General features: G+C 43.6%; 1 protein-coding gene across 6 annotated transcripts in view; it reads right to left on the bottom strand.

Moving 5' to 3' along the window:
- The window catches only part of CHD9 (chromodomain helicase DNA binding protein 9), a 224,425-nt gene that overhangs the window by 168,412 nt on the left and 34,141 nt on the right, over window positions 1-21,872 (bottom strand). The window contains exon 1 of one of the 6 annotated variants that reach the window (XM_044256146.1): window positions 715-755. The exons of the other annotated variants lie outside the window; for them this stretch is intronic. The gene's annotated coding sequence lies outside the window, so the exon portion shown is untranslated. Of the gene's footprint in view, window positions 1-714; window positions 756-21,872 lie in introns of those variants that run through there. 6 annotated transcript variants of the gene reach the window in all.

Here is a 21,872-nt window from a genome sequence, read left to right on the forward strand (position 1 = left end):
AAGTGTTGGGGCCGGGCGCCCTCTGGCCGGAGCGCGGGGCAGTGCAGTGGCCCGGGCTCCCCTCGCCGCCCCGCCGCCCCGCCGCGGCCGCCACGTCAGGCCGCGCCCTCGCGACGGCCTCTCCCCTCCCCGCTGCCCAGCCGCCACGTCAGGCCGGCAGGCACGCCCCGGCCGCGAGCTGACCAGTGGCGGGGTCGGCGCCGAGGTCACTCACGCGCTGGGCATCTCTCCGCCAGCCCGGAGCCAGCCGGGAACCAAGACGGTGTCCTGAGCCTCCCTTTTCAAAGGCGTGGATTCGGACCCGCGGCCTCCTTACGCTCTGACACCGCCGTGACACACGCCTGTGCTGTAAAATCCGGAGCAAGGAGAGTGGCGCCGCGATGATGCAGCGATTCAGCCCAGGTGCTAAGCACCTGCCATGGAGAAGGCGCCAGGCTTAGGAGAGACCCAGCCCCAAGTCCTGATGCAGAGAGCGAGCGAGCGCGCACCTCAAGTGGTGGAGAGCTGGGGCTGACACCTAGTCTTTCCGATGTTCAGGCCCACGTTCTGATTTGCACAGCTATGAAGGGAAAGAAAGAACAAACGGGGGGGGGGGAGGAAAGGAGGGGAGACACTGGTCTAGGAGCAGGTGGCCTACTAGAAAACCACTGTCCAACGAAGGTGTGGGGACACCTGGGTTCCCACTCGCTCTCTCTAATTAACTGTGTGACCTACATTAAATCATAACATGTCCCAGGGCCTCGGTTTTTCCTTCTGTAAAACGAAGAGGCTGGACAAATTTCCTAAAAGCCTTCCAGCTCTAAAATTCTACGGATGCCTTTCAGACTCTGGTCTGGCTTTAATACCTGATTAAAGCGAGAATGAGAGATAGACAAAATAATAGGATGCTAGGACTTCAGTCTGTCTACCTTATGTTTGTTGGAAACTGTTTACCGTTTCAAATCCATTGTGGGTGACATTTAGCATTCATCTTACAGTGGACAGAAAACTCTTGAATTTCAGACTCCACAAAGAAGCATAGAGCAATGTCACTGTGCTTGTTTATGCCTGACCAGAGGGTAATGGCTGCGGTATACAGAGTGCTAGTTTACCAGGTAATTTCTTTCTTTATATGCCCCCGTGCAGGCCCTTCAGGGTGGATCAACACAAGTCTATTTAGCTCAGATATGGAAAGGGCTGGGAGGGAACCCTGCTGAGAAAGAAGTTACAATTACAGCTTTGATTCCTCTCAAGGATACTTAATAACAACCACATACTAGGATAAGAATGCACAGAAACAGTTTACCCCGGAGCTCCCTACACTACTTCTTATTTGAATACTGCTTCTGTTTGCAAATTCAACCTGTTGAATCAAATTTAAGGCCAGTAACAGCTCATTTAGAGATGTTAGAGAATAAGACAATCTGTATTTTGTCTAAAACTTTAGCTACTTTTTACAGAACTTTTCTCCCCAAGAAAATTCACCTTTTCTTGAATCTTTGAACATTACTTATACTTGGTGCTTAAAGAGCATCATTATGGGCATTATTGTATTCTATTATGATCAAGAATGCCCTCAGAAGTATGTAGACCTGTTTGCCCTAATGAAAAATGGTCTCTAGAAAGCTGCTATTATTTTAAACTTACATCCATCTTTTTCTATGTCTTATTCCTCATTACTAGATTGACATTTTTCTATTTTTCCACCTAATAGTCTCCTTCCTTCCTTCCTTTTTCTTTTCTTTCTTTCTTTCTGCTTCTATTCTACTATGAATACACACTGATAAACTTTCATTAGTTTAGACTCGGGGTTGTCTTTTTTTTTTTTTTTAAAGATTTTATTTATTTGACAGAGAGATCACAAGTAGGCAGAGAAGCAGGCAGAGAGAGAGGAAGGGAAGTAGGTTCCCCACTGAGCAGAGAGACCGATGCGGGGCTTGATCCCAAGACCCTGAGATCACGACCTGAGCCGAAGGCAGAGGCTTAACCCACTGAGCCACCCAGGCCCCCGTGACTCTCAGGTTTTGAGTAAAAATTTTCTGTAGGATTCTCTTATGGCTGAAGTGCATGACTTTTTGTGATATCTATTTTGACCGGTCAACTTATATCTTTAAATCTCAATGGTATTCTCAGTCACTGAGGTTTCTGCATATATGGACTCTGAAGAAGTTATTGCAAAGGATGGCTCTAAATCCCAGAATTAAGAGGCTGGATCAGCAAATACTACCCTCTGCAATTTATTTTAATTAATTTTTAAAAGTTTTATTTAAGTAATCTCTACACCCCATGTGGGGCTTGAACTGATGACCCTGATGTCAAGACCTGCATGCTCTTCTGACTGAGCCAGCCAGGTGGCCCCTACCCTCTGCAGTTTAAATGAACAAAAGTCAATTATCATCAACAACAACAAAATCTAGCAACACTGGCCTACCATTTCCTTCAGGCAATGGAATATCCAGAGGCAGGTGGTGGCAATGCTCTCCAGGTCCCTCTATCCCACTCTAGAGTAAAACTGGCTCCAGCAGTTCTATCCATTGCCTTTCAAACCAAAAAGGTCCTCTATTTGCAGACACAATGATTCAGGGCACCACAAAGCCTGTGCTATGACAAAGAGTGGTTCTCCACACTCTGAAGGCAACATTCCACAAGCCCAACAGGTACCGTCAGTCCTCGGTGGTGTGTTAAGGGTTTACATTTATTATTTCACTTTACTTCACAACCACTCTATAAGGAAGGGCTGATTTTTCCCACTGTACAGATGAGTAGGGTCCAAAATCTTGCTCCATGGGTTACACAATCACTGAGTGACAGAGGTAGGATTCAAACTTAGAGCTGGCTGGTCCTAAAGCCTGAAACTCTTAACTATTACATTACATTCCTCCTTTAAGCAGTAGTTTTGAATTCCATATTTAGCAAGCAACCTCCTGGTTAGGAATTTGGCATCTTAGAAGGGGGAACTGCGGGCACCTGGGTGGCTCAGTTGATTAAGCAACTGCCTTTGACTCAGGTCATGATCCTGGAGTCCTGGGATTGAGTCCCACATTGGGCCCCCAGCTCTGTGGGGTGTCTGCTTCTCCCTCTGAACTTCTCCCCTCTCATGCTCTCTCTACTCTCTCTTGCTCTCTCTCAAATAAATAAATAATAATTAAAAAAAAAAAAAAAAGAAGGGGGAACTGCCCCATGGGCATTTTGGGTAAGGACACCAAAAAAGGAATATCTCAAAGCGCATACATCGAATGACATTTTCTAGCAAGTTTGAGGTATAGGAACCAATGCTCTGTTCACTTTTGTGGAAAACTGATATACTCAAGATCCTAAAACTCACCTCAGACCTGTTAGAATGGCTATTATCAGACAAGAAGTAAGTGTTGAGAGTAACAGAGAAAAGGGAACCCTTGTGCACTGTCGATGGAAATGTAAATTGGTGCAGCCACTATAGAAAACAGTATGAAGGTTCCTCAAAAATTCAAAATAGAACTACCAAATGAGCCAGCAATTCCTCTTCTGGGTTTTTAATCTGAAGAAAACAAAACCTTTAGCTTGAAAAGATATCTGCACCCTGCCCCCAACCACCGTTCACTGTAGCATTATTTACAATAGCCAAGACATGGACACAACCCAAGTGTAACTTCTTTTTTTAAGTTTATTTACTTACTTAAGAAATCTCTATACTCAGTGTGGGGCTTAAACTCATGACCTTGAGATCAAGAGTCAAATGGACACTCTTCTGACTGAGCCAGCCAGGTACCTCTACCTAAGTGTCTATTAATGGAGAAACAGATAAAGGCAATGTGGTATGTATATACAACAGGATATTATTCATCCATAAAAAGGAATGAAATCTTGCCATTGCAACAATACATGGACCTTGAGGGTATTAGGCTAAGTGAAGTCGGACAGAGAAAGACAAATACCACATGATCTCACTTATATGTGAAATCTTAATAAAAAAAAAAAAAAAAGCCCCGCTAAGCTCATATATACAGAAAACCGACTACCAGAGGAGGGGGAAGTGGGTGGGGAAAATGGGTGAAGAGGGTCAAAAGACACAAACTTCCAGGGCGCCTGGGTAGTGCAGTGTGTTGAGCAGCCATCTCTTGGTTTCAGCTCAGATTGTGATCTCAGGGTTGTGAGATCAAGCCCTATGTCAGGCTCTGCCTTCAGCACGGAGTCTGCTTGGGATTCTCTCTCCCTCTCCCTCTCCCTCTCCCCCTCCCATTTGTATTCTCTCTCCCTCTCAAATAAATAAATTTTTTTTTTAAAGATTTTATTTATTTATTTGACAGAGAGAGATCACAAGTAGAAAGAGAGGCAGGCAGAGAGAGAGGAGGAAGCAGGCTCCCTGCTGAGCAGAGAGCCCGATGCGGGACTCGATCCCAGGACCCTGAGATCATGACCTGAGCCGAAGGCAGCGGCTTAACCCACTGAGCCACCCAGGTGCCCCTCAAATAAATAAATCTTAAAAAAAAAAAAAAAGGAAAAGGATACAAACTTCCAGTTACAGAATAAGCCATGGGATGTAATGTACAGCATGGTGATTCTAGTTAATAATACTGCATTGCATATTTGAAAATTGCTAAGAGAATAAATCTTAAAAGTTCTCATCCCAAGAGGAAAAGTGTTTGTAATTATGTATGGTGATGGATGTTAATTAGACTTTCTGTGATCATTTCCCAATATATACAAATACTGAATCATTATGTTGTATACCTAAAACCAATATATGTCAATTGCACCTCAATAATTTTTTCTAAGGCCTAGAACTGCAAAACTAAGCAGTAGACCCTATCTCAGTGAGACCTCCTAAAGTGACACTCATGGAATAGTCAAAATATCCTTGAAAAAAAAAAAAAAAAAAAGACCAAACACAACACTGTGTGTTAACTACACTGGATTTTAAAAAAAAAAAATCCTTTGGAGCACCTGGCTGTCTCAGTCCATAGAGTATGTGACTCTTGATCTCAGGGTTGTGAGGTTGAGCCCTCCATTGGGGACAGAGGTTACTTAAAAAACAAAAAACAACAAAAACAATAATTTTTTAAAAATCCTTCATAAAAAAGAAAGAAAGTTGAAGGACTCATGCTTCCTGATTCAAAACTTACTACAATGCTATAGTAATCCAGACACTGTGAACTGGCATAAGGATAGACATATAGATCAATGGAATAGAATTGAGAGTCCAGAAGTAAACTTTTATATTCATGGTCAATTTATTTTCTTTTTTCCTTTCTTTCTTTTTTTTTTGGTCAAATCATTTTCAAAAGAGTGCTAATATGTAAATCAAGGAAGACTACTAGAGATACAAATGCTTGAGAATGAAGCTGGATCCCTAACTTATACCATACAAAAAAAAATAAATCAAAAGGGATCATGGGCCTAAATGTTAAGAGGTAAAACCATAAAGCTCTAAGAAGAAAACATAGGAGTAAATCTTCAGGACTTTGGGTTAGGCAGTGGTTTTGTGTATAGTACATGATACCATGGCATAAAGAACGAAAAGAAATATAAATTGAGCTTTGTTAAAAATAAAGAAACCAAAGAAAATATTGATATATTGAACATCAACATAGAAAAACTTATGTGACTCAAAGGATACTGTTAAGAAAATGCAAAGATGGGACGCCTGGGTGGCTCAGTTGGTTAAGCAGCTGCCTTCGGCTCAGGTCATGATCCCAGCGTCCTGGGATTGAGTCCCACATCGGGCTCCTTGCTCAGCAGGGAGCCTGCTTCTCCCTCTGCCTCTGCCTGCCATTCTGCCTGCCTGTGCTCACTCTCTATCCCTCTCTCTCTCTCTGACAAATAAATAAATAAAATTAAAATAAAAAAAAAATTTTTTTAAAATAAAATAAAAAAAAAATTTAAAAAAGAAAATGCAAAGATACCCACAGAATGAGAAAATATTTGCAAATCACACATCTGATAAGGGTCCAGGATCAAGAACATACAAAGACTTCTTACAACTCAATAATAAAAAGACAAATAACCCAATGTAAAAATAGGCAAAGTATTTTTGAATACTCCGAATGACATTTCTACAGTGAAGATGGACAAATAGCCAATATGCACAAGATGCACAACAGCATTAGTTCTTAGAGAAACACAACTCAAAACCACCCTGAGATACCACTTCACATCCATCAGGATAGCTCTCATAAAGAAGGCAGGCAATAACAAGTGTTGGGGAGCACGTGGAGAAGTCAGAACCCTCTTAGATTGCTAGTAGACATGTGAAATGGTGTAGTCATTTCAGAAAACAGTTCTTCAGGGGCGCCTGGGTGGCTCAATGGGTTAAGCCGCTGCCTTCGGCTCAGGTCATGATCTCAGGGTCCTGGGATCGAGTCCCGCATCGGGCTCTCTGCTCAGCAGGGAGCCTGCTTCCCTCTCTCTCTCTCTGCCTGCCTCTCCATCTACTTGTGATTTCTCTCTGTCAAATAAATAAATAAAATCTTAAAAAAAAAAAAAAACAGTTCTTCAAAAAATTAAACAGTTATTTGATGACCCAGCAATCCCCCAAACGAAAACAGGTTCAATAAAAACTTGGACACAAATGTTCATGGCAACCATTATTCATCATGGCCCCCAAATGGAAACAAACCAAATGTCCGTCAACTGATGGATAACCAAAAATGGTTTCTCCACACACTGGACTATTATTCAGCCATAAAGGAAGATTAGGGGGTGCCTCGGTGGCTCAGTGGATTAAGCCTCTGCCTTCGGCTCAGGTCATGATCTCAGGGTCCTAGGATTGAGCCCAGCATCCGGCTCTCTGCTCAGCAGGAAGCCTGCTTCCTCACCCCGCCCTGCCCAACCTGCTGGTCTGCCTACTTGTGATCTCTCTCTCTCTCTCCAATAGATCAATAAAATCTTTATTTTAAAAAAGACCGTTAAAAAAAAAACCGTTAAAAAAAAAAAGATTAGGTCCTGATACATGCTACAATATGGCTAAACCTTGAAAACATGCAGGGAGATCAAAGCCAAATACAAAAGACTACATGTTGTAGGATTCCATTTATAAGAATAAGCAAGTCTACAAAGACAGAAAGTAGATTAGTGGTTGCCAAGGTCTGGGTTGGAGGAAAGGGGAAGAATAGAAAGTGATTGCTAACAGTACTTTTGGGGGGCGATGAAAATGTTCTAAAATTAGTTTGTGGTGATGGCTGCACATCAGCTCAAAAAGTGTGAAATTCTACGGTAAGTGAATACTACCTCAATAAAGCTATTTTAAAAAGTGATGCCTAGCCAGCAGTTTCCAACTTTGTTATATAAGTATTATACACATTAAATCCATATATATGGACTGTGTGTATATATATTCACTTAACCATATGTATGAACACATGTGGAGACAAAAGGAACAGATATATAGATATATAGATATATATTTTTTTAATATTTTACTTATTTATTTGACAGAGAGACAGAGAGAGCATGAGCAGGGGGAGCAGTAGAGGGACAAGCAGACTCCCTGCTGAGCAGGGAGCCTAATAGGGGGCTTGATCCTGGGACTCCAGGATCATGACCTGTGCCGAAGACAGATGCTTAACGGACTGAGCCCCCCAGGCACGCCAGGAACAGATACATTTTAATTACTTTTATCAAATTAGTTAAGCAGCGAATAATTTTTTAAGTCTGAAGATTGCTGATAGTGGCACTGTTATTTCTCATATTGTGCTTGCCAATATTGTGACTTTAGTATAATTTACTTAATTTACATGCATTTAAATACCTACACCATATATGTGTACGAGGCTGGGTGCAGTGTCAACTACAAGAGATATTTACATATCCCTATATAAATAATAAATTATTAATAATAAATGTGTCGTATAATAAATATGAAAAATACGTGTATAAAATATCTTCTCGCTCATCTTTAGCAACATTCACTTACAGGCTGAGGCACTAAAGAAAATGTTCTTTCACAGACCGATGATAAGTACTTCTAAATGCTATGGTATGCTTGTTTAACCTTTCACTCATTTTATGTTGATTTAAGTTTTTATTTAAATATTTTTATGCCCCCTGATATTATAGACTATAACATAATGTCCACCTTTCTGCAATAATGAGTAGTAGCTTGAAGAGGTCAGACACTTTTCCAGTCCAGGAAAAGAATCTGAGAGGAACTTTAGTTGGTTCAGCAGTGAGCAAAAACTAACTTCACGTTATCCTCTGGGAGTTGTGAAATCTCCTTAACTCAGTGAAGAACAGAGGTTCTTTTTAGGGCAGGAGTGAAGGACATCACTAGAAAGCTCTTTAACCTTCTTTTCAGGCTCTTGTTCAAGCAAATAGAAAAGAAGGGTAGGTAAGCTTTCAGCCGTAGCTTAAAGCACCTCAAAGCTCATTTGAAAGTGTGTTTCGCACTGTTTTCAAATCTGGAGGCTGCTGCTAATAACAATATCCAAAGAATATGTTCAGCCAGGCAGCCAATTTTCACACTCCTGCTCTTGAGGCCTATCTGTTTAATCTGGGACAGATCGTAGGGCCTGTAAGTTTGATCTAGTTTATTCCCATGTTTAGCCAGGAATATATTTCAAAGCACGATCCTGCCTGACAGTTCAGATCTTCCACTGGTCTGCTTTCACAAACAGCTGCTTGTCCTAATCTTAAAAGGTCTTCAAGAGAAAAGAGGTTTCGCTGTTTTCCTTGCTCTTCCTTGAGCATCTCCTTCCCTTTGGGGAAGGTAAGCACTCCTGGAGAAGTTACTTCTAAATCAAGTCTGGAGAGATCAAATGCGTGCAATGCGGCGGCTACTTGAAAAATGAGTTCATTCAACAAATATTCCAAGAGTGTCTATGAAGTGTCAGGCCCAGGGCTGGGTGCTGGGAAGACAATGAACGAGACAGAGGTGGTCCTCTGGCCTCATGGCCATCACATTCTGTGATGTAAATACCCACTAATTAATTATTTTTATTAACTTTGGTAATACTTAACCTTCATTTACAGGTATCATAATTGTTGTGCTTAAAAAAAAAACAAACATGTGTGATCTGTACCATATAACCGAAGGATTGGTGGAAACCAGAGACTTGAAGATGTCTAATCAACTAGTTTGCTTTATAGGCATTAGGGACATCTTATTTCAAGAAAAAACCATTCTGATGCAATTTAAATCCATCTTGTCTTGTTTAAGCTCCAAAAAAGAGAAACTGTACCAGGTTCCCTCTGAATTTTTCTTGACTTGTTTTGCTCCATCCGTACTAGCCATGACTATGATGTCACCATCTTCCCATGATCCCACTGGCCGAGTTTCACGGTCCTACTTATGCCATGGGAAGAGCTTATAAAACTTACATTGTTAGAAATAAAAGAAATCCTTTAACAATTGCCATAATCTCTTTTTTTCTTTAAATAACTGGGTAAGCTTTCCCTTGCCTCATAAGAATTTAAGAAGGGCTATCATTCCCATTAAGATCATCTTTTAAAGTACTTCTATTTTATCAAGGCGTCATTATGATCGCTTATGCAAAAGCATTTGGAAATTATTGGAATTCTTGGATGTTTGGGTTGAGGATATATATTAATTATAGTTATTTTCTTTGCATTGAACCCCATGGTTTGTTTTATGGAGGCTGAGTAACGACATGTCAACCCTGAAAATTAATTCCAGGTTATATGATTGAAAAGACAATTTAAATTTAATAGCAGAGAGACCTCAAAAGGTTTTGCTAAAAATCAGTGTTGGGGTGCTTGGCTAACTCTGTCTGTGAAACATGGGACTCTTGATCTCGGGGTCATGAGTTTGGGTCCCACGGTGGGTGTAGAGATTACTAAAATAAATAAATAAGCAAGCAAGCAAGCGAGCAAGCAGGCAAGCTTTAAAAATAAACTAGTGCAGCTCTTTTCTCTCCCTGCCATTAGGTGTTAAGAAGTTAGTTAGCTTGCACAATTTACACAGAAGTCTTGTGTGAAAACGAGGACGGGAGCCGGGTCTGTGTTTCCTAAAACAAGAAAGTCCTAGGAATAGGGGCACCGGGGTGGCTCAGTGGGTTAAGCCGCTGCCTTCGGCTCAGGTCATGATCCCAGGGTCCTGGGATCGAGCCCCGCATCGGGCTCTCTGCTCAGCAGGGAGCCTGCTTCCTCCTCTCTCTCTGCCTGCCTCTCTGCCTACTTGTGATCTCTCTCTGTCAAATAAATAAATAAAATCTTAAAAAAAAAAAAAAGTCCTAGGAATAGTTAGGTCTCCTATGGGCACACAGTTGAGGTCTGCAGCCTTCCACCTATCAGACAAACATTCTGTCTTCCAGAAAGTTCGGTTAGGTAGAGGCCCCCAAAATACTGTTGTCAGAGAACCTGATGTGTTCTGAAATGAGGCGAGTTCTGCCACGCCGACAGGGTGCACTCAGGTGATGGTTAGCAACAAGACAAAAGAGTGAAGAATGAGGCCAGATCCTCTGGATATCAAATGTACAATTGAATTTTTTCCTTTTCATAGCTTATCTCAGTGGCATGTAGGACTGCCGAATTTTTTTCTCATACTCAGCAATTTTTGGCTAATACCGCGGAGCCCTCTCTGTCCAACACACAGTACCCTGGCTCCTGAAGGATACTTCTCTTTGTGTTTCCTTGGCAGAATGTGTCCTATTTGGCAAGAACATACTGAGTGTGGGGCACCTGGGTGGCTCAGTGGGTTAAAGCCTCTGCCTTTGGGACGCCTGGGTGGCTCAGTGGGTTAAGCCGCTGCCTTCAGCTCAGGTCATGATCCCAGGGTCCTGGGATCGAGTCCCACATCGGGCTCTCCACTGGGCGGAGAGCCTGCTTTCCTCTCTCTCTCTCTGCCTACTTCTCTGCTTACTTGTGATCTCTCTCTGTCAAATAAATAAATAAAATCTTTAAAAAAAAAAAAAAAAAGCCTCTGCCTTTAACCTAAAGCTCAGGTCATGATCTCAGGGTCCTAGAATCGAGCATCGGGCTCTCTGCTCAGCAGGGAGCCTGCTTCCCCCGCTCTCTCTGCCTGCCTCTCTGCCTACTTGTGTCTGTCTGTCAAATAAATAAATAAAATCTTAAAAAAAAAAAAAAGCATACTGAGTGGTCCGTGTGAACTCTCCGAAAAAATGTTGGGACAGCTCACTGACTGCCCCTCCTCTTTCTAGATAAATGAAAGTGACTGCAGTCTTTTCTGTTCCTCAAACACACCATCCTCCTTGTCTCGGGACCTTTTCACCTTCTATTCCCTCTGCCTTATCCCTGGTTCCCCTTAGATCCTGCAGAAATGGCTTCTCAGAGAGGCCTTCCTTGACCCCCTAGTCACAGTCTGCTTCCTTCTTAACACGTATCACCGTCCCGTTTGTGTGTTTATTTAATTTGTCTCCGCCCGGTAGAAAGCAAGCATCTGTTGGCAGAGACAGGCTGTCTTGCTGCTCCTGGAAGAATTCTCAGCACCTAGAACACAGGTGCTCAGTAAGTGCGTATTTTATTACGGAACGAACTGTTGACCCAACATACCTATAATGTGCTAACAGAATAAATTGCTGTCACTGGGGATTATCCCATCTGGTTTTGAACAAGACACTGGAAGCCTCTATCACAGATTCTCAAATCTTTCTGTGTATTAGAATCACCTGGGAGGAGCACCTGGGTGGCTCAGTTAAGTATCTGCCTCTGGCTCAGGTCATGATCTCAAGTTCCTGGGATCGAGCCCTCAGGGAATCTGCTTCTCCCTCTTCCTCTGCTCCTCCCTGCTGCTTGTGCTCTCTTTCTCTCTCTCAAATAAATAAATACAATCTTTAAAAAAAAAAAAATCACCTGGGAAACTTAAAAATGACCTTTGCTTAGATCTTGCCCTGAATGACGGGTGATGAGTCTCAGGCATTAGCATGTTTGAAAAGCTCTTTGTATAACTGCTTGTGTCACCAAGGCAGCAAAGAAGGGCTGTAAGTGACATGGAACTGAATGGTTACCTGACTACCAAGGTCTCATCCTCTAGGTGAGAAGGTCACCTCTGTCTAGGGCAACCCAAAGTGTTCTTCAGACAACCCTGTATTTTCTAAATACCTACCTGGCTTATTATCACAGAGGGGCAGAATTAGGCAAAAACCATTTGAAAAATGAACCTGTAAGGAAAGAGAAAAGGCATCCAAGTAATCCAGGTGCATCTCTTAGGATCTGCTCTGAAAACCTCCTAGCAAAGGGAGCAAGTTCCAGCGCATATCTCTTTTCCTTCAAAAAAGAAAGCTACACACACAAGCCCCTTCACTTAGCTCTAGAAGTCAGAAGCAATCAAGCAATCAAGTATTCAGGCTTCAGAGCAAACAAAAAACAATGCTCCCAGAAGAGGGAACTATCCAAATTTCATTCTCTTCTCTGGAGGAATCAGAGGCCAGGTAGTAGTAGGTTCAGAAACAGTTGCCCATATTTTTTTTAAGGTTTTATTTATTTATTTGACAGAGAGAGAGGGATCACAAGTAGGCAGAGAGGCAGATGGTGGGGGGTGGGGCAGGAAGAAGCAGGCTCCCCGCTGAGCAGAGAGCCCAATTCTGGGCTCCATCCCAAGACCCTGAGATCATGACCTGAGCCTTAAGTGGCTTAACGCACTGGGCCACCCAAGCGCCCCAGCTGCCCATATTTTTTGTAATGCAAACTCTAAACTTTAAGACCTTATTTATGATTGGGACCTCCACTTTTTTTTTTTTTTTAAATAGAAAAACGATTTTTTGCATCAAGCCATTCAATTAAGAAACAGGCTTTTTTCCTTTATTTTTCAAAAATCACCATCAGAGATGTTAACATAAATGAGGTCAATGCTGAAAGTCCATCGGTTTCCCCTCCAGTGAGAAAAGCCAAATGACTCTAATAAAATGGAGAGGACACATGATTAGAAGTAGAAATATTTGAGATATAGTCCAGGCTCTGCCACTGGCCAAGAGAATAAATGATCAGCAATTTTTTTCCTGCCCATAAGATGAGAATCAAGAATCATAACACCTCTGTTTTCTGTTTCCATTGTTGTTTTTTCATAAACATTCCCTGGAAATGTTACAGTGTGCAAAGGAAAATTACTGGTCTTCTGTCTTGCAGGTGAGCTTTTAAGAAAAAAAAAAATTCCAGTGGTTACAGTAATTAGAAACACTAATCTAGGTTATACTATGTGCCCAGCAAAGTGCTTAACAAAAACATAACAAAACAAAAACTGTATACAATCAATGCTTGCCTTGTGCCACACTCTTGGCACACACCCGCTACTAGGGAAACTGAATCCATTAGACCAGAACGGTAGGTAGATCAACAAACAGGGAAAGCCATTTCCTTTGCAGCAGGGGAAACTCGGCTCAGCCAAACACAGAAATAACTCTGAAAAATCCACTTATTCATCCCCAAAAGTCTATTTCCACCCCCAGATCTAAATATTTTTCATTTCCCAATGGTGACGTAGAGACCGTGGAAGAGACTATTCAAATTCAGAGACTCCTGTCAGTCAAGATTAGGACAGCAAACTTGAGTAGTTGTGAGTTCAACAAGCTTCCACTCAAGGTTTTCAGTAGATGAGAGGCTCTGGGAAGTTGGAAAACTGACAGCAGTTTTGCAGTTGATCCTAGGACAGCTTAAAACACCCCAAACCCCTGCCTCCTAATTTCTCAAGGCTAGAAACAACCTTCGAGAGATTATCTGGCTGAGAATTTGCTGGGACAGGTACGGGTTGAAAACCTGTGTGATCCAGGTAAATCTTGAACCTTATCTCCCCTTAGCTTCCTGATTCATCAGCAAAACAGACACAAAAATATCTCCTTTGCAGGGTTAATAATCTGAAGCTTAGTGGTGATATCCACAAAGTCAGTACCTATTAGGTTATCAGTAAATTATGTCTCATTTTTGAAAGTCAGCTGAGTGATTTTCAAACTTGTGAAAGGTTGATGTATTTGCCAAATCGTATGAAGCAGGGAAAGTTTTTCAGTAGCAAATACAACTGTATTGTACACGATCAAGATAATATCACAAAAAGCACACATCTGTTCACCAAAACCAAGAAAGAAAATCCCCCCCCAAGCAAGCTATTGAGCTGGGTAATGTGTCAGACTCTCCCCTCTAATATTTGTTGGCTACCTGTTGATTTGATTTATGCCCAAGGTTGGAGCCAGCAGCGGCAACTGTAACCAGACAAGCAGTGGTAGGCAAAGGGAGGAAAGAACTATCCTTCTGGTGAGGGGCAGCCCTCTATAGTGCAAACCTCTACTGATAACGCTTTATACTAGAGCTGATAAACTAATTCGGCGATTTTGAAGCTTTTTTGAAAGCAGGAAAACTCTTTCTTCAAGAAGTTTAATTTTTTTTTATTTTTGGCAGAATCTCAAGATGTAAAACACAGAAAAAGCAGAAGCCCCAAAGAGAAAACAGAACAAAGGCTGAACTGTCTTTCTGCAAGCCCTGGGATCCTTCCAACCTTCCCCACCCCTCACAGGCATTTCTGAAGTCTTCCTGGGCTTGGAGGGACATACTTTGAAAACCCTTAAATCAGCCCCTCATTCTGCAGATGAAGAAATGAAACCCTGAGAGGCTGAAACCTACCCAAGGTTGCAGAGTGAGTTAGTGCGAGAACCAACATTTGGACCAAAGCCTGTGGCTTCTCAGCTTAGCATTTTCTCCCTCCACTAGGACTACTCTAATGGAATTAGTTTTTCCAGAATAACCCATTGGGTTAAATAGATGAGGGTGAGCCTTGATAAAGGGGTCCACTTGGCAGAAGTCAACTCCCTAAAAAATGTACCTTCTCAAACTGTCAGGTTGATCAGATGTCCCACCTTTGCCCACCTTTCCTATCATGTTCCACAAGGCACCAAAATTATCTGTTTTGTAGTAGAGATTAAGAAATTGGCGTACAGGGGCGCCTAGGTGGTTCAGTGGGTTAAAGCCTTGGGTTAAAGTCTCTGCCTTCGGCTCAGGTCATGATCCCAGGGTGCTGGGATCGAGCCCTGCATAGGGCTCTCTCTGCTCAGCAGGGAACCTGCTTCCCTTCCTCTCTTTCTGCCTCCCCCCACCCCAAAGATTGATTGATTTATTTATTTGACAGACAGAGATTACAAGTAGACAGAGAGGCAAGAGAGGAGGAAGCAGGCTCCCTGCTGAGCAGAGAGCCCGATTCGGGACTTGATCCCAGGACCCTTAGATCATGCATGACCTGAGCCGAAGGCAGCGGCTTAACCCACCGAGCCACCCAGGTGCCCCATCTGCCTGCCTTTCTGCCTGCTTGTGACCCCTGTCTGTCAAATAAATAAATAAAATAAAAATAATTAAAAAAAAAAAGAAATTGGCCTACATATTCCCCCTCTCCTTCTGCCTGCCTCTCTGCTTGCTTGTGATCCCTCTCTCTCTAATAAATAAATAAAATCTTTTTAAAAATTGGCCTGTTCAGTGTATCCCACTATCTTGAATTAGTTGCCAACACTTATTTTTTATTTTTTATTTTATTTATTTATTTGGCAGACAGAGATCACAAGTAGGCGGAGAGGCAGGCAGAGAGAGAGAGAGAGAGAGAGAGGAGGAAGCAGGCTTCCCGCTGAGCGCTCGATCCAGACTCTGAGATCATGACTTGAGCCGAAGGCAGAGACTTAACCCACTGAGCCACCCAGGCGCCCCAGTTGCCAACATTTAAAAATCAGAAGGTCTTGTCTAAAAATCTGGATTTCCACCTTCTATTGAGACTGAGAAATTCTAGCAACACTGAGCTCTCCAACTCAGTTGATCACATCCCCAGGAGCTGAAGGGAGGCACGTGCTCTCCCATTTGTTGTAGTCCCCACTGGTCCCCACCACTTGTGGCCACTGCTGTCTGTTCCCTCTAGGTGTTGGAGTTTGTGACCCACGGACTTCTATAGCTTACGGCTACAGAAGCAGTTTTGAGGACTGAGCTTATGGCAACCATGGTAAACCTAGAACACAGCGATAGGAGACAATCTCATTTCAAAAGATGAGGTGGGTGTCATCATAAATGATGCTGCTTTCCTGCACTGACTAAAGAGGAAACGTTCACAGTTTCCTGACTCATTTATTTTCCGCGGGCTGTTAAATTAACCATAGACTAATAGAGTTACAAGTCCCAGAGCCGCTTTCCCATGTGTCCCTAGTTACAGCACAACGCCAAATGTTCCAAGCCCCTCAGAAGCTGCATTATTAAACCCCACATCAGTCTGTTCCTGAATCCCAGGCCACCTCACTCACCACCACGGTGAGAAGGAGCTGGAGGAGGGCCCCAGGACCATTCCCGGGATGGGGGGCCATGTGACCACGGTAGGAGACAGGAAAGGGATCCAGTCCTGCTCTCCTGGCAGTGACAATCCACGTTCTCCCAGGAGGTTCTTACTTCCTCTCCACACTTCCCCAAACCTGTTACCTCCACACACACCTCCTCTGGTCCAATCACCTTGCCCTCCTCTCTCCTTAGTATTTACAAAAGCATCAGGTAAATTCACACAATGCTTTCTGAAGTTGGTAACTGTATATTTTTACTTTAGCCCTTTTTTTTTTAAAGATTTTATTTATTTTATTTGACAGATAGAGATCACAAGTAGGCAGAGAGGCAGGCAGAGAGAGAGGGAGGAGGAAGCAGGCTCCCTGCTGAGCAGAGAGCCCAATGTGGGGCTCAATCCCAGGACCCTGGGATCATGACCTGAGCCGAAGGCAGAGGCTTTAACCCACTGAGCCACCCAGGCGCCCCTTACTTTAGCCTTTTAACGTAAAAGTGTGTATGATCAATAACAGAATTTTAGGGATTGTGATTAGTAAGTGAAAAGGACATCTGGAGATTTAAAAGGCTTTCCTCTCAAATTAGTGCCATAGGGCTTACTTACTTGACCCAAAGGGCCACCTCTGTATCATTCCCTCCTCCGGGACTTTGTTCAGACAGTACTTTCTCAGTGAGACTGTCCCTAACCACCTTAAAATTGTGACCCTCCTCCTTCCATCCCACATTCCCTAGTGCCTTCCCTGCTTCATTCTTCTCCTTTATCACTTATGTAAGACGATACACTTATCATATTCTACTTACTTTTCTCCTCTACCCTCACTAGCACATAAGTGCCATGGGGTAAGGCTTTTTGTCTGCCTTACCTCTTCAGCGCCATGGTGGTGTCTGGTCTGTGTTAAATGCTCACTGAAGATTTGTTAAATAAATGAACTGGTCAGGCCCAAGCCTCAGGGTGACAATTACTTCAACCATCAAAGACACAAAGTAGGGATACCTGAGTGGCTCAGTTGGTTGAGGGTCTGCCTTCAGCTCGGGTCATGATCCCAGGGTCCTAGGACTGCAACCAGCATTGGGCTCCCTGCTCAGCGGGGAACCTGCTTCTCCATCTGCCTGCCACTCCCCCTGCTTATGCAACCGTGCTTTCTCCTCTCTCTGATAAATAAAATCCTTAATAAACACACACACACACACACACACACACAAAGTAGCACTTCTTGATGACAAGAGTGGCTGAATACTTAAAAGCTGGAAGGGACCTCAAAAGTTTGGACACTGTCTTTCCTTTATGTACACACATTTTGGAATGAACATATATACATTTCCTTTCTTGAATACTCTCAGAGATGAAATATAGCCTTTTTTTTTAAAAAAGATTTTACTTATTTATGGGACAGACAGAGATCACAAGTAAGCAGAGCGGCAAGCAGAGAGAGAGAGGGGAGGAAGCAGGCCCCCCGCCGAGCAGAGAGCACTACACTTTTCTTCCCCCCCAAATGCGACAGTATACCCACACCATGGGTAAGGTGTGGGGTGTGATGGTGGGGATTGTGCATGGGCGTGTGTGTGTGTGTGTAGTGTGGCATTGTACCTTTAACTAGATCAGATCATGAACCTTTCTTCTTTTCCTCTGAGCTAACAGTGATGGAGCCCAGTTCTTTATCTGAACTGTGTCCTAGTAAATCCACGTAGTAAGACCTAATTTGAGGGGCACCTGGGTGGCTCAGTGGGTTAAAGCCTCTGCCTTCAGCTCAGGTCATGATCTCAGGGTCCTGGGATAGAGCCCCACATTGGGCTCTCTGCTCAGCAGGAAGCCTGTTTCCCCAGCTCTCTCTGCCTGCCTCTCTGCCTACTTGTGATCTCTGTCAAATAAATAAATTAAAAAATCTTAAAAAAAAAGACCTAATTTGAAAACGAAGCAGTGGGTGTTCCCTGCTACTTAAGTCCCCAGCACAACATGTGCCAGCCGTCCTTGGGGAAAGAGCTGTTTATTGTGGGGTGGGTTTTTTTGCTGGTATTTATACCTTTTAACTCTGCTTCTTTGAATTCTTTGACCCGCACACTTGGGAAACTTCGTTTTATTTCCCAAATACAAACATTATGAAACCCGAACTTCTGGTTCAAGTGTTCTAACTGGGCACCAAGATCAGCGTGTAAATTGCCTGGTGGATCCCAGACCAGCTCAGATTCAGGCCGGCCAAGTGTATGCGCTCTAGGTGCTGATCTAACAGGCCAACATGCTGAGCGGAAGTGGGGTCAGCACTGAGAAACAGGCCATTTCAGCAATCGAAGCTTGGATTTTGGAAAAATTCTCTTGGTAGACTCCTGGAAGGAGGGGCAGCCCCTTGAGGAATTCTATCTAACAAGGAAGGTATTTCCTCTGTGTGGGCTTAGCAAGTGTGGACGTACCATGAACTGGTATATGATAGGAGGGACGCTTTCGTGAGAAGGGAGGAACACAGTAGGTTAAGAATCAACAGATTTGGGGGCGCCTGGGTGGCTCAGTCTGTTGAGCACTGCCTTCAGCTCAGGTCATGATTCTAGAGTCCTGGGATTGAGCCCCACGTCATCGGGCTCCCTGCTCTGCGGGGAGCCTGCTTCTCCCTCTCTGCTCTAATAAATAAATTAAATCTTTTAAAAAAAAGAGTCAACACATTTGTGTTTCTTTTCTGACTCTACCTCAACACTTAACATAGGACCTTAATTTTTTTTAAGATTTTATTTATTTATTAGAGAGAGAGAGCGAGCACACAGAGAGGAGAGGGAGAAGCAGACACCCTGCAGAACAGGGAGCCCAGCATGGGGCTCGATCCCAGGACCCTGGGATCACGGCCTGAGTCAAAGGCAGACTGGGGCATCCAGGCACCCCCATTATATGACCTTAATTTTTGAAGTCTGAGTAGCTTCATTTATCAAATGGAATCATGATCACTGCCTTACCTACTTTTCTGGGCAGTAGGAAGGACCAAAGGACAAAAGTAGATACAAAGTATTTTTGAAACTATAAGGCACTAGAGAGCAGTGTGAGGTTAATAAACATGAGACAAAATATCTTTTGCTGCTGCTGCTGCTGATGTCAGAAGGGCAAATGTGTTCTTGAGGGTCAGACATAATCAGAATGTTTTAGACTTAGCCCTTCATCTGCTGTGTGACGTAGGGCAAGCCCCGGGGCCTCTCTGAGCCTTAGCTTTTTCATTGCAAGATAGGATGAATGCTCCCTACTTAATGAGGCTGCTCTGAGAATTAGATGGGGCAATCTGTCTGAAATCCTGTGCACTCAGAGACCTCACAAGCGTGAGCTACCTTCCCATGTACCCTAGATAATGAATCACGATCTCAATCAAGGGATTCTCCATTTGCTGTTTTACTTCATTCATCCAACTCTGTGTGATCTGCTCAATTCTTCTGTAAGTCTAAAACTGTTCTAAAAAGCAAAGTCTATTGATTTTGTTATTTATTGAGCATATGGGGCATAGTGATTGGGAAAGGGGGACTCTGGAGCCAGACTGCTTGATTCTGAATCACAGCTCTGCCACTTTCTAGCTGGATAATCTGGGGGAAAGGCTTCTAACAGCTCTGCACTTCAGTTCGTCCATCTGCAAGCACTATGTAAATTTGTGCTCTTAACATAAAACCATAATTACTAGACATTGTACTCAGGGGAATACAGTGGTGGACAAGGCAATGTTTCAGCGAGTTGCTGTGCAATCACCTGCCATTATCTTCCATGGTCGGCCCAGGGAGGTTAAGTAACTCCAAGGCCATGGCAGCTGGTTAGTGAAGAAGACTCCGGAAAGAGCAGTCAGGACTACTGAGAGAATTCCAGATTGCAAACCATTTCTCCTCTACTCCAGGCCGTGCAATCAGATTCAAGCCAGGAAACGGAAGAGTCCTGGGTCTACCAGAGGGGATTCTGGAAGCTGGAACTGGTCCTGTAATTCTGCACATTGCTGACCTCTACCCTCTTTCTACATCCCATTCCTTACAGTGCTGTTCTTGCCCAAGAATATACGGATCTTCCTGCAAATTGCAGGCCCGGACTTTATGGTGGAGATGACCTGAAGATACCACAGACCCTACACTACTTGCATTTCTTTTGCGCTTATGAATCCTGAGCACGAACAAGGATTAGGTCTCTTGGAGACCTACCGAAAAGGGGGCAGATCCAGGTTTGGAGGTAGGGGGGCGGGTGGTGGGGGGGGGCTCTCAATACTAGGGGCTCTTTTTTTTTTTTTTTAAGATTTTATTTATTTATTTGACAGAGAGAAATCACAAGTAGATGGAGAGGCAGGCAGAGAGAGAGAGGGAAGCAGTCTCCCTGCTGAGCAGAGAGCTCGATGCGGGACTCGATCCCAGGACCCTGAGATCATGACCTGAGCCGAAGGCAGTGGCTTAACCCACTGGGCCACCCAGGCGCCCTGGGGGCTCTTCTTAGGAAAGGAATACATGAATTCAAAATGAGAGGTCAGGCCTTGGAAGGGATACATGTAAGTGAAACGTCCTGAAGTTCAAACATAATGAGCTTCCTGGTAATTCCAGCTCTGCTCCTATAGTCACTGAACTTCCTTCGTTTCTCCCTCCACTCCATCCCTCTTCGACCCTTTGTCCCTCTATCCAGCTCACTAGCCCCAACTCTGATGACTAGTCTCTGCTGTGCACCAGGCAACAACTTCATACGTTTACATTCTGATTTAAAAACAGGACTTGGCTCCGCTCTGCAGGTTTTTATCCAAGTCATGATACATGCATAGCTTTTCTTGATCTAAAAGAAGAAAATGATGTACAAGTAATCTGTGGGTGATGGGCAAACACACTACATGGGTTGTTAGACTTGGTAGACCCCACTAGAGCTGGGGCTATGGTTTTCTATCTATGTTTGTAAACAGGGGCAGGCTCTTCTACGCTTGGGACATCCAACAAGTAAAACCACCCTCTCCGATGGGGAGTGGGGAGGGGCTTAACAACCTAGAGAATGTCACATAGCTACGCATCATTCTGTATAATTGATAGAATATTTTTACACATGGCACCTGATCTAATATGGCTTTATTTATACACCCATTAAGACAGATTGGGGACTGGGCGCCTGGGTGGCTCAGTGGGTTAAGCCGCTGCCTTCGGCTCAGGTCATGATCTCAGAGTCCTGGGATCGAGTCCCGCATCGGGCTCTCTGCTCAGCAGGGAGCCTGCTTCCCTCTCTCTCTCTCTCTCTGCCTGCCTCTCCGCCTACTTGTGATTTCTCTCTATCAAATAAATAAATAAAATCTTTAAAAAAAAAAAAAAAAGACAGATTGGGGACTGAGGCTTAGAGTGACTTGCCGAGGTCACAGAGCTACTCGCTGGTAGTCAGGCTTTGAAGAATGACTCCAAGTTCAGTGCCCTTTCTAATTCGACAGGAACTACAATTTTCACTTAATACCGCTTTGTACAGGCTTGATGCCCAAGGATGAGGCTTAATGTTTGATTCTGAACAGTTCCCTATTAATGCTTTCCTACAGCTCCCCCCACCCCGCCGCTGTTACCCCCACACCCAGAGGACACAAAGACTGCCCAGGCAACCACGGCACAAAGAACCCATAGACAAAGTCAGTAGAGGCCATTTTGTGGATAATCTGGGGACAAGAACGTGTTCCCCATTGGCAGGAACATTTTCTCAAAGGGGGTGATCTGGATGATTCATCAAAGTTCATGCTACCATTTGCACTTTTTCCCACCTCTCC

Source organism: Neovison vison, chromosome 7 (assembly GCF_020171115.1).
Source record: "Neovison vison isolate M4711 chromosome 7, ASM_NN_V1, whole genome shotgun sequence".
NCBI lineage: Eukaryota > Metazoa > Chordata > Mammalia > Carnivora > Mustelidae > Neogale > Neogale vison.